Raw genomic sequence first — 6,743 nt, forward strand, 5'->3', positions numbered from 1 at the left:
GACTCTAGTTTTCTCTATCGATAGTCTAAATTCTATTAATAGATTTCTAATATTTTTGTTTTTGAGTTCCTGGAATAAAACTTGTTTTACTAAAAAAGCATTTTTCTGAGAATTGGCAAATTCATTTACTACTACTCCTTTTCAGATTTTCGCTTATACATTTTGTCAAAGAGATTGTTTTTTAGCTGTGTTTTTGAGTGGTCAGATGTCAGAGAGGATAAGTAGAACTTGGTGAAATAAATCACTAAGTAATTTCCCATTGTTTTCTATAGTCTAGTACACATTAAATACTATAGGAATGATCTTTTTCTGACATTTTGAAAGCTTTATTATTTAATAAGGGAAGCTTCTAACAGAGTCTTTAGAATTTGCTGAATATAAAATTATGTCATCTGCAAATAGAGACAATTTCACTTTTTCCTTTTCAGTTCAAATACCTTTTATTTATTTTTTCTTGCCTGATTGCTCTGGCTAGGACTTTCAGTACTGTGTTGAATAGGAGGGGTGTGGGTGTGCACCCTTGTCTTCCTGATCTTAGACGGAAAGAGTATGACGTTAGCCGTGGGTTTGTCACATATGGTCTTTATTATTTTGAGGTAGATTCCTTTTATACCTAATTTGGTGAGAATTTTTATCATGAATGGATATTGAATTTTTTAAATTGCTTTCTCTGCATCTATTGAGATGATCATGTGATTTTTTCATTCTATGAGTGTGATATATCACATTTTTTTGACAAATGTGAATAGTGTAAGTGCCTGACAGTTGGATTTTTTTTTATAGTAATGCAAGTGCATGACATTAAGCTTTTGATTGCTGACGCATCCACTTCAAAGACAACTATCTTGAATAAACATATTGCCAGCCTTAAGACCAGATAAGAACCAGGCCACCCCACCCCTGAATTCCTTTTGTATTAGACATCTCTGGTTAGATCACTGAATGTTTGACTTCTTGTTTTTCTCTTCCAGTGCTTTAATTCCTGCTCATATGTTTTAAATTCACTAATAAAGAGTGAACCTGTGAAACCCTAGACATCCTACCCTCCATCTCAATAAAAACAGAAGCCAGACATTCTCCCTCCTTCCCTCCCTCCCCACCCCCCTCTCTCTCCCCACCCCACACACAGACTCTCTCTCTCTCTCTCTCACTGTCCCCTATGACTTTGCTGTGGCCGCAGGCTGGCTGTATATTCTCCAGGACCCATGAGCAATAAATCTCATTTTTCCCCATAGTTCCCTGATAGTTATTGCTGAAGTGAGTCTTACAATCATGATAAGGACCACAGGTCTGGTGGAGCCACAGCATTGGTTGCAAAAGGGAAAATGTTCGTAGGGGCTCTCTGTGGGCCCAGGTGAGTGCCCCTAGAAATTTCTAGCTGACAGTATCACTACGGATAGGCTGATACCAGCACAAAACAATATATTGAACCATCCTTGCTTCCCAGGAATAAATCCTACTTCATCATGGTGAATGATCCTTTTACTGTGCTGCGGAATTTGATTTGCTGGTATTTTATTGAGAATTTTGGCCTGTAATTTTCTGTTCTTGTAGTATCCTTATCTGGCTTTTGTATCAGGGTAATGCTAGCCTCATAAAATGAGTTTAGGAGTGTTCTCTCCTCTTCAAATTATTGGAAGAATTTGAGAGGGATTATTATTAATTTTTCTTTAAATGTTTGGTAAAATTCGCCAGTGAAGCTATCTGGTTCTGTGCTTTTCTTCTTTGAAAGATTTTTGATTATTAATTCAGTGTCCTGACTAGTAATTATTCTATTCAGATTTTTTATTTCTCTCTGATTCAGTCTTGGTAGGTTGCATGTATAAAAGAATTTATCTATTTCTTCCGGATTGTCTAGTTTGTTGGCATATAATTGTTTATAGTAGTTTCTTATGATCTTTTGTAGTTCCATGGTATCAGTTGTAAAGTCTCCTCTTTCATTTGTAATTTTGTTGATTTGGATCCTCTCAGAAAAGCTTCTATTCGTATGAATTTTACTGCGAGAACAACTTTAACTCATGAATTTTGTTTCTTTGTATAGTGCTTGCATCTTATCCTTTTTCCAAAGAATTTGTGATTGTGGTTTGCATTTCCAATTTTATATAAAAATTGCTTTAAAGTGTTTCTAGTTTTTAAATTGGTTCCCCCATGAATTAAAATGATTGCTAAAATTTTCTTTCCTTTTTAGGAATAATATTGTGATAATAGATTTTGGTCTAGATTGGTATAAGCAAATTTTTGTAAAGGGCCAGATAGTATGGCTTTGCAGATAGAGAGCCTCTATTGCAATTATTCAACACTGCTATTGTAACGGGCAAGCAATCATAGACATTATGTGAAAAAATGAGCTACGTTTCAAGTGGTTTTGTTCCAATGAAACTTTATTTGCAAAAGCAGATGGTGAGTTTAATTTGCCTATAGGTCACAGTTTGCTGACCCCTGGTCTAGACTACAATTGATTTTTTACAACTTAGTGATTTTAAAAATCTTAATGTAGGATTAACTTTTATAAATATTCTCTAAATATTTATATGTAATTTATATGACATAGAATATATATATTCTATATATGTATGGTAAAATTTGATTTCTTAAATCTTATCACATATAATTTAGGCCATTTTAACCTTTTTTGGGCCAAGTTTCTCAATCTTTGACAAATCAGTTCATTTCTATCGATTATAATAATTCGATTTGGCACAAATAAAATTTCTGCCAGTTGTCCTCTAAAAAAATTCCAGGAGAGCATCAAAACGTCTTTCTAAAAAAGACTATGAACTGGTAACTCATCACTCCATAGTTATTTTTGTTTGGCCTTTACAATGGGGTTTTTCGTTTGCTTGTTTTTGCTGGAATTAGTGTTCAACACTTAGATATCAGTAGATTTTATATCCTTTACTCCATTAAATCTAAGATGTCTAAGATGCTAGGATTGATTTTAAGATGTACCATTATTTTATATAGCACTAAGGAAGAAAAAAATTGCTGCCAATTGTAATCGTAAGACACTATTGATTGTAAGATGTATCCTTATTTGAAAACTGTGAAAAAAATGTACTTCAGTTTCAATGTACTATCATAAAGATCTGGATTTGTGGCTTCCTTTATACATGGGAGGATCTGATAGCATTAGGACCACATTGTCATATCACAGTAATGAGGCTGGAGTTGAGTACTAGCTGCTCCTTTTGAAGGCTGTGAACTTTGTTCCAAAATTCCCATCTGGCTCACTAATTTATGTAGTTACCTGCAGGTGTGACCCCTGCTCTATGATGATAGACCAAATCCAGAGCCACATTCTCCCTTCCCTGTGGAAATAGATGGCTTCTTGTAATATTGGAGAGACTACTTGACATCTCATTCTGCAGCATTTGAATTGTGATGACTTCACCAGCATCTGGAGCTTCCTTGATGAAAGAATAGGTACTTTAATAAAGTACATCTGTGTGATGAAGGTGCCTCCCAAAACAAAACACGTCTGCCCTTTATCTTTGGATAGATCCTAGGTTCAAACTAAGAATCACGGAAAGCATGGTTCTTGCTGTCTCAGGATAGCAAGTTTGTTCCTATTTCCTGATACTAAATGATCAGAAACATTGAGATCCTTTCTCAGTAGAAGGCTGAAACATTTCTTTAAGTGATTAAAGAAATGGACATTTACGTATCCAGTAGGATTTATTTTTAATGTGATGACAAGAAGCTAGAATATTTTCTTGTTCAGTTTAATATTAAATACCTAGCAACCATTTATGTATTCATCGTAGATACTTTAACACTATAACAAAACTTTCTTTGCTTTTGGCTATGAATTCTAATTGTTTACCATAACTATAGCTCTCCCTACTTTTTTTCTTGCCACTTACCTAGCATATCTTTGCTTGTTCTTTTATTTCAGAACTTTCTCGTTTTGTACCCAGAAATTATAGAGGATGAGAAGCACAGTATTTTCCAGCATGCACTGCTTATAGGGTTCCTCTTGTTTCTCTCCAGCAAACAGCGCTTTAGGGTCACTCCTGGAAGACAGTGAACTACTGCCTTCTTCCTTCTTTCAGCCCATTCGTTTTCGTGAGATATCTTTTCTTGTTTCAAAGAGCGAAGCCTGGTTTTGCCATGTGGAAAAGTCTTGACTGGTGTTCCAATCCATCTCTTCTCAGTGGAAATTACTCATAGAGTCTGATATTACATTGTTTCTAAGCCTTAGGTTTTGGTGTAGTAAGTTCTTATATTTCTCTGTACCCTCAGTGATGTGATACTGTGAATTTGGTAGAGTCGGGCACCATTTTAACCAAGAAATTCTAAGGGTTGTTTTTCATCACTGATCCTTCCTTAGCTGGAAAGGGAGTTACCAGCTGTGGGTTAACGTTTCTGACTTCGATGTTTTTTTTTTTTCTTTTTTGTTCAGCATGAATAATTTTGGGGAAAACAATTTTATTTATTTTTTTGCTTAGTGTTTCCTTTTCCAGAAACATCAAGTACATTTTGACCATTACTTAGAAACAATGCATAGGCTGTTTGGGTCTTCTGTGTTTGGTATGTGTGTGTTTTTCTAAACAGATGTTGAGTAAAATCTTCAGGTCATGTGTGAGGCAGAATACTTAGAAGAATGCTTCAGAGCCCTGCCGACTTTAAACAATTTGTTAAATCCATTGTTTATTAAAGTGAGACAATGGAAAAGAGGAAGTAGTGGAAAGCTGCTTGGTTAATATTAAATGAAAGTCATCCTTCTCACCAACATAAGACATGTCAAACCACAGTAAATTATAAACTAAATGAAGTTTTGAGAGCTGGTTCAGAAATCTTTGAGCCAAACCAAACCAAAATACAGCCCTAATGGCATGAGTTTTATGTGAGATGTTTTGCCAGAGGTGAGTCTGCAAAAGGTGGATTCTCAGGGTCAACCTTGGGATAACTCTCCAAGTTGAAGAGGTGTAGTTGGTACAAGCCTTGAAAAGAGTGGATTAAGGAAGACAGGGAAGATTTTCCTGCTAAGATAAAAGAACTGGCACCACTTTAGACTAACCAAATGCTCAGTTTTTAATGTGTTTTCAAGTAAGATCAAACATCTACTCCAAGCAGGCTGCAGACTCCCAAGGAAGCCGAGACAACCAGGCAGAGGAGGCAGGGTTGGAGGGGTAAGAAAGATTCCTGGTTGCCTTACTTGATGGTTAATTTTACGTGTCAACTTCGCTAGGCCAAGGCACCTAGATATTTGGTCAAACAGCAGTCTAAATGTCACCGTAAAGGCATTTTTTAGATAAGATTAACATTTAAATGGGTAGACTTGAGTAAAGCAGATTACTCTCCATAATGTGAGTGGGCCTCAAGTAGTCAGGCAGTTCAAGGTTTTATTTAACAAAGACTGTGGTCTCCTGAGGAAGAGGGAGTTCTGACTGCAGATGGCCTTTAGCTATATTAACTCTTCTAAGCATCTCCAGTCTGCTGGCCTGCTCTGCAGGTTTTAAACTCGCCAGCCCCACAACTGGTGTGAGCCAATTTCTTAAAATAAATCTCATTCTCTCTCTCTCTCTCTCTCTCTCTCTCATATTGATCATATTGGTTGTTTCTCTGGAGAGTCCTGACTAGTACAGCTAGCAGAGTGTAAAGAAAATATGTAACTCCACAAGCCACCTAGGCAAGTGCCAACTTATCCTTTCTTTGGTAATAATTCAGCCATTCTCCCCAAGGCATGCAGTCAGTTCACACCTGAATCTAAGAAGCCTCTAGAATGGCTCGCCATTGCCCACAAAGTCAAGTCCAGACTTCTCTGGCTGTGAGTTAGGACCTGTTAAAATCTGGCCTCATGTTTACTGTTCTACCTATCACCCTCCAACACAAAACCACTGCACTAGGCTGACAGTTTCTCTTATTCTATCTGCATTTGCCATTTTAGAATTTCCTCTTCCGCACCTTGGCACAATCTGCTTCTTATGAGTGGAATGTTGTCTTTTCTTCTTCAAATCCTTCCATTCCTTCAAAGCCCAGCTTAAGTGAAACCTCCTTCATGCACTCTCTTATGACTTTTCCAGTTTCTCAACTCCACTTGTATCTCTAGTCTGCCTCACATTGCAATTCCTTGTTTTCCAACATTGATTCAAGAATGTGTATCGACTCAACTGTAGAGTCCTGGAGAGAAGATATCAATTCTTGTGTTCATTCTGTCTATCCTGCGGAACCTACTACAGTGCTCAGTGCATGAAGGCATCGTACAGAAGTTGACAATTGATGGCCGAGAGAATGCCATCTGGGATTATGCAATTTGACCATAGAACCATAGGTATGTGTTAAACTGTGCAGTCTGCTACATTCTTTCTTTTAGGAGGAAATGGTCCTTTCTTGATGTAGTTTCAGTGTGAACAATGCCAGTGACTTCCTAGCAGTTATTGTTCATCTCACTCATTAGGTAAAAAGCCATTTACTGCCTTGTGATAACTCCTGGTATAATTCCCTTTTGCGGTGTTGCTTGCTTATCCTCTCCTTTAATATTTCATCAATTTATAACTCAAAGTTAAAAATTTTAGTTTGCCCCATGGTGCCTGGCACATAGTAGGCTCTCCATTAACCAAGCTGTGATATAAAGAGCATGGGGAGACGTTCTACTCTTTGCTACAGAGTTCTACCATTTCATATCTCCATGAATATCATGAAGCTTCCTTTGCTTAAAATGCTCTTCTTCCCTTATCTGGACACTCTATCTTATTCCTGAAGGCTCAGCTTAAATTTTACTCTTCTGTGATGTTTTTCAC

At 36.9% G+C, this 6,743-nt stretch overlaps 1 long non-coding RNA gene across 1 annotated transcript in view; it reads left to right on the forward strand.

The window, feature by feature from the left end:
* Nucleotides 1–1,269: 1,269 nt before the first annotated feature.
* Nucleotides 1,270–6,743, forward strand: part of LOC112479636 — an 89,467-nt gene continuing 83,993 nt past the window's right edge. Inside the window, exon 1 of the long non-coding RNA XR_003046252.1 lies at nt 1,270–1,354. This is a non-coding gene — a long non-coding RNA (uncharacterized LOC112479636). The remainder of the gene's footprint in view (nt 1,355–6,743) is intronic.

The sequence above is a fragment of the Pteropus alecto genome, unplaced genomic scaffold (assembly GCF_000325575.1).
Source record: "Pteropus alecto unplaced genomic scaffold, ASM32557v1 scaffold394, whole genome shotgun sequence".
NCBI classification, from domain to species: Eukaryota; Metazoa; Chordata; class Mammalia; order Chiroptera; family Pteropodidae; genus Pteropus; species Pteropus alecto.